Here is an 8,420-nt window from a genome sequence, read left to right as displayed (position 1 = left end):
GAGAGTGAATGAGAGGGAGAGAGAGAGAGGCAAATGACAGAGAGGAGTGAGAGGCAATTGACCACTTAAGGAAGCCTCTGTGAGCTATCGGTCAGACTGCGGGAAGGGTCGGTCAGACTGCGAGAAGCCTACGTGGCAAGCCTACATGGCTGTCTACCTGGCGGTTCGCGGTTGAGCCTGGTCAGACTACTAGAAGGGTTTTTGCTGAATTTTATTTTAATTTCCCCCTCTTTTCTTTCTTCTTTTCTTCAAGGTATTTAGGGTCTTCCTATCTCTTACTATACCATTTTCTCTCCCGAAATGTCCAAAATAATAACTAATCACATAAAACATACTGCCATGATGATTATGCATGCTTAGTCCCATAATTAGTGTTTTGGCATGTGACAAACCTCTCCCCTAAAAAGAATCTCATCCTGAGATTCGGCAAACTCAGGGAGAAGGTGACAGCGGTGGAGTGGTAAAGACTTTTCCACAAATGGGAATGAACCTCGTCAAAATTCATCGACGGAAAGAAAAGACAACAATTGGACCCTCACAAGAGCTGGCAGTCAGACCGCAGCTAGGCTCGGCCAGACTGTGGTTCTGTTAGACCGCTGAAACAGCAGTTAGACCAAAATCTATACAGAGAGTTTTTAGGTTCTAAATGCTTTTAGTAGTCAGATCGGTAGACCAACAGCGGTCAGACCACCAGGAGTATGTTCTCCCAGTTCGAAAGGCTTCTAAGTGCAATCCCTTGAGAACAAACTTTCCATTCAATATGGTGATGAATATAGACATCTGAGATTCTCCAATATGCAAAATTAAAATGATATTCACAAGTTCTCAAAAAGTTCAGGATATTTGGAGCGGATTTTATCTTCACGCTCCCAAGTTGCTTCGTCTTCAGTGTGATTGCTCCATTGGACGTTGATGAAGTTAATGGAATGTCATCGAGTCTAGCATTCTATTTCATCCAAGATTCAAATTGGTCGCTTGCAATACGAGAGATCCAGTTGCAATTCTTGATTTGCAGCTTCAATGACTTTGTTTGGAACTCGAATGTATTTCTTTAATTGCGAGACATGGAACACATTGTGAATGACAGAGAGGGATGGAGGTAAGTCCAATTGGTAGGCCACCTCTCCACACCGAGCAATAATTTGGAAAGGTCCTACATAACGAGGCACCATCTTCCCTTGAACTTGAAAGGCCCTACATAACGAGAGATGATACCTTAAGACATACAAAGTCCCCAATATCAAACACAAGTTCTTTTTGGCGGCGATCCACATAATTCTCCTATCGGGACTGAGCCATGAGGCGACACTTGCGAAAATCTAGAATATACTCTTCTACCTCTTTGACCAAATTCGAGCCTAGAAAATCCCTTTCACCAGATTCGGACCAATTCAATGGCGTTCAACATCTTCGGCCATAGATAGCCTCAAACGATGACATTGCAATACTCGACTGGTAGCTATTGTTGTAGGAGAACTCCGCAGTCTGTAAGCAAATCTCCCACTTCTTCCCATATGTGAGAACACAATCCCACAACATATCTTCTAGAATCTGATTCACCCTCTTGGTTTAACCATCGGTCTGAGGGTGGTAAGAGGTGGTATGGAAGAGCTCGGTTCCCATAGCTTCATGAAGGCTCCTCTAGAAATGAGAAGTGAACTGAGTGACTAGGCCTAGTCCTTGGAACTGTATTGAGTCTTCACCGGGAGGAAAAGTGCTGACTTTTTGAGCCGGTCTATGATGATCCAAATCGATTCATACCCTTGAGAGGTCTTTGACAAACCGGTAATGAAGTCCATATTGATCTCCTTCTACTTCCATGAGGGAATAGGCAAAGGCTGGAGCATACCGGCTGGCTTGAGGTGCTCGGCATTTACTTTTTGGCAGACATCACACTCAACAACATATCGAGCGATTTCTCACTTCATGCGAGTTCATTATAATCTTGGCTTGTAGTCTTGGTACATCCTGGATGAATGGATAGCAAAGAATCCTGAGCTTCATCTAGAATCTTCTTCCTCAGTGGATCAACCTTCGGAACAACTAGTCTCCTCTCAAACCATAGGACACCCTAATCATCTTCAGAAAAACATGTGCCCTTATCTTCCTTCATTTTCTCTCGGATTTAGGACATGCCCTTGTCATCCATTTTAGCTTCCTTGATCTCATCCAGGAGGATGGATTTGATCTCCAAGTTTGCAAGAAATCCCTCCGAGACCATTTTGAGTCCAAACCTTTGGAATTCATCATAAACTGTGGTATTTCCAGGCTTGACCATAAGACAATTGCATTGAGCCTTTTGACTCAGCGCGTCGATGACACATTCACCTTGTCGGGATGATAATGAACTTTTAGCTCGTAGTCTTTGATTAACTCGAGCCATATTCTTTGTCTTATGTTTAGATCAGCTTGAGTGAAGATGTATTTGAGACGTTTGTGGTCCATAGATATGACACAAATTTTCTAGTAGATAGTGGTGCCAAATCTTCAAAGCGTGCACAACTATCGTAAGCTCTAAGTTATGGGTTAGGTAGTTCTCCTCATGATCCTTCAACTGGCCTGAGGCATAAGCAACAACCTGGCCTTCTTGCATGAGAACACATCCAAGGCCTAAGAGGGAAGCATCGCAATAGACGTCAAAACCCTTGTCCACTTCGGGTTGAGTAAGAACGGGAGCGGTCATGAGCAGTTTTTTCAAAGTTTGGAAAGTTGACCCACATTCACTCGACAACTCAAATACACTTCCTTGCTTCAATAGCTCAGTCATTGGCTTGACAATCTTGGAGAAGTTCTTGATGAACCAGCGGTAATAACCCGCAAGTTCGAGAAAACTCCGGATGTTGGTGACATTCTTGGGTTGAACCCAATTGAGGACTTCTTGCACTTTGTTCGGATCAACGGTAACACCATTCTTGGATAGAACATGGCCCAGAAAAGTGACTTTGTTGACCCAAAACTCACATTTGCTGAACTTAGCATAGAGTTGTTGATCTCAAAGTCGGCCAAGAACAACACGAAGGTGCTCCGCATGCTCTTCCTCAGTCTTGGAGTATATTAGAATATCATCAATGAAAACCATGACAAGTTTATTGAGTTCCTCCATAAAGACTGTGTTCATCAATTACATGAAGAACGTCGGTGCATTAGTAAGGCCAAAGGATATGATAGTGAATTCATAAAGCCTGTAGCGGGTAGAGAAAGCTGTCTTTGGAATATCCTCCGGTCGGACCCTTATCTGGTGATAGCCTAACCTCAAGTCAATCTTAGAAGAGAGCTAGGAACTATTTAGTTGATCGAACAGAATATCAATTTGAGGAATCGGATACTTGTTCTTCACAGTGACTTCATTCAACAGACGGTAATCAATACACATCCTAAGAGTTTGGTCTTAATTCTTCACAAAGAGCACCGTGCATCCCCAGGGTGAGGAGCTCAGGTGAATAAAACCCTTTGAGAGCAACTCCTGAATATGCTTCTTCAACTCCGCTAACTCATTTGGAGGCATCTTATACGACCTCTTCGAAATTGGGGCCATACCAGGCAAAAGATCAATAGAGAACTCCACTGCTCGGCCGGGTGGCATTCCAGACAGTTCTTCTGGGAAGACAATAGAAAATTCATAGACCACATGAATATTTTGGAGATTCGTGGCTGTGGCAACCTTCAGGGCATACAAGTGGAGACAACCTTCTCCAAGGTGAAGAGCAATCCGCAGACTACTTGGATTCTTGAGAGAAACCACCCTATTAGCGCAATCAATATGAGCACCATATTGGGTTAACCAATTTATTCCTAATATGACACCTACTCCTCTAGTGTCAAGGAGGATCAAATTTGTAGAAAACTGAACTCCCTCAATGAGAATCTTAGCCAAAAGGACGAACCAATCGGCTAGCAACTTAGCACCAGATGCATCGATACAGAATGAAGAAGGCAGGGTTTGGGTGGCAATATTGTGACTCAAAACATACCCTTCCTTGATGAATGAATGAGATGTCCCGGAATCGAAAAACACAATTGTAGGGGAAGAATTTATGAGTAACATACCCATCAATACATTAGCATCCTCGTGAGCTTCCTTGGGGGTGGTGTAGTTCACTCAGCCATGCTTGGGAACATGCATTGTCTTGGAAGCTTGGGGAAGGGGTTGAGCTAACTATGCAGGCCTTGGAGTAGTCACCATGGCTCCTGGCTTCGGGAAATGGCAATCTGATGCATAGTGACTGACACGGTCACAATTATAACACGGGTTGCTGGGGTCACCTGTCACACTCCCCTGAGATATGGTAGGTCTTGGAGGTTGTCCTTGTGGAGCAGAGAAAGATGGATGCCACACTATTCACATTGGCCGTGGAGCAGTCGAAGCCAACATGTCAGATGGAGGTTGAATCTCCATCCACGTACGTTGAGAGCTCCCGCCCATGGAAGGCGACAAAACCCTCTTGTGCTTCTTCTCCTCCCGGTGGCCCTTCATCTTGAAATCGACCATGAGGGAGGTGCCCACCAACTTGTTGAAGTTGGTGAATTCGTGAGCTGACAACCGGTCTTGCATCTTTGAGGAGAGGCCATTCACAAACTGATCTTGTTTCTTCTCATCGGTGTTGACTTCATTCAACGCATATTGTGCAAGGTGGTTGAACACCTACACGTACTCAATGACAGGCTTGTCTCCCTGCTTGAGGTCCAGAAACTCTTATCCATCAACCCCTTGGGGATGTGATAATCACGGAAGGCTTGACGGAACTCCGCCCAAGACACCCGGTGGTTGTTGGCGTGCATGGCCAAAAAGTTTGACCACCACGCGCAAGCAACACCCTGAAGCTGATGGGCGGCGAAGAGAACCTTCTCGTGGTCCTCACACTGGAGAAGAATGAGCTTTTGCTTGATGGTTCGAAGCTAGTGGTCGGCATCAAGAGGATCCTCAACCCTCTTGAAAGTGGGCAGCTATGTCCTAAGGAAACCTGAGAAGTCATCCCGGTGTCCGGCTCCACCTCCTCCGTGAGGGGCCATGTTACGCACGAGAGCTTCGATGAGCACTGTCTAAGCTTGATGGTTTTGTTCTATTTGCATGAGAACATTCGCCATGCTTGGCGATGGAGGGTTGTTCTCATTAGAACTCTCGGAAAGATCTATGAGATGTTGGCGGATTCTCATTCTGTTGTGACGATAAGAAGAAAGAGGGAAAGGTCAAATTCCGATGTAGCAATATAGCACCAACTAGATATCACTCGCTTGGATGCAGAATACCATATTTTTGGAAAATTCATGCTATATGAGCAATAGGGAAATGATGGCATGCTCGACCCCTATCTACATGTTTCTTGCACGTGCGTATCTCGCCGCAATAAACATTAAGATCACATGAACTTATATACACAATGACTACCAATCATCACCCTTCGCACTACCTCGTATTTCTCATGCGAATAGTGCTTGTGCATCTCGCCGCACAAGCGACATTTCATATATAGTTACCAACGTATTCACTTCCTGTACCATTGTCTTATGGGACACCCCATGTAATCACCATATGGGTAGATGACCATAACCACCATTGCATGGTGGATGTTTACAAGTTATTGCTAACATATTCACTTCCCGTACTATCACTATACGGGATATACTAGGCCCCTGCCTCGCACTGGTTGAGCCCCCGATATTTATCGCCTTTGGAATGTGTTCCTTACCTTTCTCGACGTTGCAAAAAAATCGATAAAGACATCACCATGCGGAAATAAACATTCCATGAAGCAATCAACCGTTCATTTAACTTAGGAGCATAATATAACAAGTTTATACATATTAGCATGAGGTACAAAGAAACTATAGTGGGTTGCTTAGTGATGTTGACACCCTTTACTAACCCACGTATTGTGTTTTTAGACTACTTCATTAAACCAAGCTCTGATACCATACTGTGAGGAACCGTCCAAATAGTATTCCAATCCATTATCAGGATGATCATTTGCGTAATTACGACTATGATGATTAACCAGAATACCATCCTAGTAATCCCAACACGTGTTTTGTGACCAAGATCGAAACACATGCCTTTCCAACATATAACATCACAACAAATCTTAAGAAATAGCGAGTAGTTAAATTCTATTATAAGTTCTTAAGCATTTAATCATTTACATAATTTACAACAAAATGAAGCCAAGTGGATAAAGAACAGTTCACCTCCTAATCAAAACTAGAAATAACTCAGAGGAAGATTAACACCTATGAACCAACAAAAGCTATGTGAAGACATATACCCTTAGGCCCCTGAGACAACCTTTCTCATACCCGAAACTACCCAATTGCACATACCACTATGGCACTGGGGTTACCACGAGCGTGTTCCGGATACCTCCGGCTCCCCGCCACCATGCTTCTCCTTTATTTTTCTTATGTGTCATAGGAACGCATGTCAAGCGTCAGCATGGCGTATGATACTCGGCTCATTCATCCATTATCCTAATTATGGTTGTACAGAAAGTGCTAAAGCCAACGGCACCGACGAACGGTGCTTAAACAATGCAAGCAGTCTATGGCATCTGGGTTCCCCTCTCGACCTACCTCTAGCACCGCCCACATCTCAGCTCATCTCGCATCTCATTGGTCCCACATCATGACCATGCTAATTGTGAAGAATAAGTAAGCCCTAAGCTCACGAACAATGGTTGCACCATCGCTTGACTTCTACCGGGTACCTATGCGTTGCTAAGTATTTCGAATAACTCTTAAGTTAGACATCGACAATGTTAACAAGACTACAAGGATATGGATGATTAACAACTCAAGGTAGAGGTAATGCAATTCAATATATGTTCTACCCATATGAACCCAACATCGACTCACTAACCATGCAAAGGTACATAAGCGACAACTTATCAATTTAGACTCCATCCAATTCAAACAAAGGTGCAATATGCTTAGATGCTTGCCTGGCTGCTCTGGCGGTTGCCTGATACTGCCCGCACAACACTCACAAAACTCCTGTAGCTCGGCGTCGCCTTCACTCGCTTGGACCGTCATCACAATGCTCTCTAAATGAATCAATAACGCATTGCATAAACAAAAGAACGATTGAAAAATGTGTAAATGATGCATGCTTAGATAATAATAGAGCACCGGGTTTAGAAAACATTTGCAAAAGACCGCCAAAAGATTATAATTTCAAAGTTTGAAACCCAACCCCGGACAAGATAATCTAAGTACACATAGCCTTGAATGGCTGGCAGTCAGACTGACATGCAAGTGAAGGTTAGACCGCGAGCGTACAGAGAGTTTAGGGCCCTGGCGGTCAGACTGAAGGTATGGTGGCGTCAGACCGGACCTAACGGCGGTCTGACTCCATAGGACTAAGGGAGTGTATTCTATGATTGTTCGGACGACATGCATGGTTTGAACATGTAAAACCCTAAAAATGAGATCTAGACCTAGTATTCACTAGGGTTTCACGGCGAAAATTGAAACGGCGATCGTCTAAGTCTAGGAAACGATGGGAAAATTGTAGGGGGTGTTTACCTCAGCGTAGAAGAACTTTCTATTGGATCAGAATCCTCCAAGGAAGCTTAGATCCACTGATTTGACAACCGGAGGATGAATGAACTCGCAGAGGAAGAAACGGCATGGAAAACCCTCCGGTGAGGAGGATAGGTGGAAGAAGCTTAGGGAAGTCCTCCATGAAGCTCGTGGGAGTCCCCACCTCCGATCTCCAGTCGACGACACGTCGATTTGGAGCTCTCTCTCTCTCTCTCTAGGGTTTGTTGGAGTGAGAGGATGAGAGAGTGAATGAGAGGGAGAGAGAGGCAAATGAGAGAGAGAAGGAGTAAGAGAGGCGATCGACCACTTAAGGGAGCCTATGTGCGCTAGCGGTCCGACCACGGGAAGGATCGGTCAGACCGCGAGAAGCCCACATGGAAAGCCTACGTGGTTGTCCACCTGACGGTCAGACCATAGTTGAGCCTGGTCAGACCGCGAGAAGGGTTTTTGCTAAATTTTATTCTAATTTCCATCTCTTTTCTTTCTTCTTGCTTTTCTTCTTTTCCCCAAGGCATTTTTGGTCTTCTTATCCCTTACTATACCATTTTCACTCCCGAAATATCCAAAATAATAACTAATCACATAAAATATACTGCCATGATGATTATGCATGTTTAATCCCGTAATTAGTGATTTGGGATGTGACACTGATCTACTGAGACTATCTTGTGTTGGAATTGCGCGGAGCTGATGCTACTACGCGGGATGTGGATCCTGGAGTTTGATATTGCATAGTCTGTTGCTCCTGGTATTGGGATCTCTATCAATAGTTGAGTCCTGTCCCTTGGGACCTACTACCCTACTGCCTCTGGTTAGAGAACTTTCTCTTTCTTTCTGCCTCTATTGGCGCACGAGCTTCTTCTAGAAGGATGGTCTTGTTCATCATG

This window comes from Phragmites australis, chromosome 6 (genome assembly GCF_958298935.1).
Source record: "Phragmites australis chromosome 6, lpPhrAust1.1, whole genome shotgun sequence".
In the NCBI taxonomy this organism is placed as follows: domain Eukaryota; kingdom Viridiplantae; phylum Streptophyta; class Magnoliopsida; order Poales; family Poaceae; genus Phragmites; species Phragmites australis.
This window is presented reverse-complemented; position numbering follows the sequence as displayed.